Below are 3,370 nucleotides of genomic sequence, written 5' to 3'. Positions count from 1 at the left end.
CAAACAAAAACAGAAAATAACAACAGCTGGCAAGGATGTAGAGACATGGAACCCTTGTGCACTGCCGGAGGAAACGTAAAATGGTGCAGCCACTGTGGGAAAAGTATAGTGGTTCCTCAAGAAATTAAATATAGAATTACCATATGATGTAGCAATTCTACTTATGGGTATGTACTCTAAAAAAATTGAAAGCAGGGAACAGATATTGTCCAACCACGTTCATGGCAGCATTACTCATAATAACCAAAGGTAGATGCAACCAAAGTATTCATTGAAACATGAACGGATAAACAACATGTGATATATCCATAAAATGGAATATTATGCAGCCTTAGAAAGGAAGGAAAGTATCACACATGATACAACATGGAAGGACCTTGAAGATATTATGCTATGTGAAATAAGCCAGTCACAAAAGGACAAATATTGCATGATTCCACTTATATAAACTACCTAGAGCAGTCAAATTCATAGACAGAAAGGAGAATGGTGATTACCAGGGGCTAGGGATTGAATAGTGATGGAGAGTTACTGTTTAATGGGTCCAGGGTTTTATTCTGGAAAGAAGAAAAAGTTCTGGAGATGAATGGTGGTGATGGTTGCACAATAAAGTGAATTGTACACTTAAATATGGTTAAAATGGTAACAAAACATTACTGGAAAAATGAAATTAAAAAATAGTTATAAAATATAGGCCCCAATTGTTTAGTGCTGGGTTGTAATTTCATTTAAATTTAAATTACATTTTATTTTTTAAAAATTACATTTAATTGTTAAATTTAAATTACATTTTAATAAATATAATCAGAACAAACATAAGAAATTGCTATAGAAATCTCTAAATACTTTCAATTTTTCTACTTACCTTGTCATGGACCATTGTCCATGATCCACTTGTTTTTGTATTACAGTAAAATGACTTTCAAAACATGGAGAGTTCTATGAATTTTAACACATAGATCCAAGTTGCCATCACCAAAATCAGGATATAGAACAGTTCCATCAGGCAAAATATCCGTTTTCTCTCCCCTCCCCACACTCCTAGTACCTGGCAACCACGGAGTTCTTCTCTATCTCTATAGTTTTGTCTTTCTGAGAATAGTTACAGCATATGGTCTTTTGAGACTGGCTTCTTTCACTCAGCACAGTGCCTTTGGGGTTCATCTCAAAGAGATGCTACTGCATGTAACAATTGCTTCTTCCTTTTTCATTGCTGAATAGTATTCCATTTTATGGATCTACTACTGTTTATCCATTCACCCTCTAAGAGCATTTGTGTGTTTACAGTTTCTGACAATTATAAACAGAGCTGCTATATACTCCTGAATGTGTTTTTGTGTGAATGTACATATTCATTTCTCTAGGGAAGATGTGACAGTCCACTCTGAGTGGCATTGCTTTGCACCATCATGTGGGAAACCCTTAATCTGAGGACAAATGTTACATTTCAAAGGAAACCAGGAAACTAGTCCACCAGGCCACTCTCTTCATCTTGCAGTCATTTACTGGCCCCGCACTCCTAAGAGTCAGCCAAGGCTCCTTCTAGAATTATGTCCAAAGAATCATGGTTGATCTCCCACATGAAAAACAAAACTTACTTAATTTGTTAAGGCAACATGACTCATCAGGCCCAAAGAAAGTTCCATTCTACAGTCCTCACAATCCTCAGAAGCTCTAGGAAAGAAACAGAGTTTTCTGGTTAGATACTAGTGATGTCAAAGTTAAAATGTTCTGACACAGCAGCTTCTCTTCTCAGGCTGTATCTTACTGAAGCCCTTGCACAAAGATGAGGCATCTTGTTGCAGCATTGTTTGAAGAGCACATGTTTCCACAATAATCTAACTGTCCACGCGCTGGAAGGCAGTACTTTCTGTGTATTGGCATGGATGTATTTCCAAGATGTTTTGCTATAGCAGACACTTTAAATGGGTTGAACCAACCCTTGCAGCAAAGGATCACCATATAACTCAAATCTGGCCAATTCCATGTAAGTGAAAAATCTATCGGGGTAAGGGTGTGTTCTGGGGAAAATTTTCTTTCCTAATAAGAGAGAACTGATGTAGTTGGAGCTGCCCTTTCTCTCCTGTGTGGGTCTTCAGTGTGGGCTAGATATTCAGAGCTGTGGTGGACATTTTGTGCCCAGGAAATGACAAGCAAGAGGGCAAAAGCCAGCAGACTAAGGATTGTAGAGAAGAGACGGAGGTCCCTAGTGGAAACTTTGAACAGCTAAATGAATGGCAGCAGCCACCTCGAAGTGAACTCATGGGAAAATATGAGAAAAATAAATCCCTACATATTTAAAGCACTCTGAATTTTCTATTACTTGCTGTTAAACACTTTCTGATTGAAATAACTGTCAAAGGAAAGAATCAAATTGCGGAGCAATGTGCATATTCTACTGTTTCGTGAAATACAATTATACATATATGTATACATCATAGTTATATACATGTCAAAATATAGGAAGGGTAATAATAGTTAACAAGTATAAAGCACCTATTATGTGCCAGGCACATCTTATCACTTTAATCCTCACAACCACTCTATAAGGCACATGTTTTACGGTTCTTCTCATTTACAAGTGAGGAAACAGAGGCTTTATATAACTAGCAAGTAACTAGCTGGGGAGTCAGAGCCAGGTCTGTCTCCCCCTAGAGAAAGTTTTTACATCACCCTATCCAGACCCCCATCAGCTCTAAGGGCAGTTATTTCTAGGGAGTGGGTTGGAGGATGGGCTGGTAGTGAGGACTTCCACTTTATACTTCCGTAGTGTTTCCTCTTCAACAAGCAAGCATTATTTTTTTTGTTATAAAAGTGCAAATCTAGATAAATCGATAAAATAACCCTGGTGCTAGTAGTCACTGTGCTAGAAATAGAATTTTTTTCTTCCAGATTTGGATATCTATTATGGATATACATTCAGTCCTACATGCTTTTTGGAAATAGAGAGCATCCTTTTCAAGCTTATATGAAACAACCCTGGCTAAGAGTTCCCAGGATTACTATTAGTTTATTATGCCACCGATACCCCAGATAAGAGATCTGCCAATCTGTCTTCTATAAACCACAGGGGAATCAGGTTCTTCAGTAGATAGATGTGAAGAATCCTTTTCAGTCCTTGAATAAGAGAGTTTTATGGATCATGTTTTAGTGGCTGGATTTCTTGTCTACCACGGGTTACTAAATGGTTTCTTCTTGGGATCTTTAAAGAAAGGAGCTCACAGAGAGAAAGTAGGTCTGTGTCTGTGGGCTGCCCGGTTCTATTTACAGCTTGCTTATGGTGCCTTGGCAGCCTTCAGAATCAGCCACGCCAGACAGATTTCCTTGAGGTCTCGCCCAGTTATCTCAATCACGTGGGCTGGGGCACTTT

The sequence above is a fragment of the Rhinolophus sinicus genome, linkage group LG04, assembly GCF_036562045.2.
Source record: "Rhinolophus sinicus isolate RSC01 linkage group LG04, ASM3656204v1, whole genome shotgun sequence".
In the NCBI taxonomy this organism is placed as follows: Eukaryota; Metazoa; Chordata; class Mammalia; order Chiroptera; family Rhinolophidae; genus Rhinolophus; species Rhinolophus sinicus.
The sequence above is the reverse complement of the archived record's forward strand: the minus strand, read 5'-3'. Positions refer to the sequence as shown.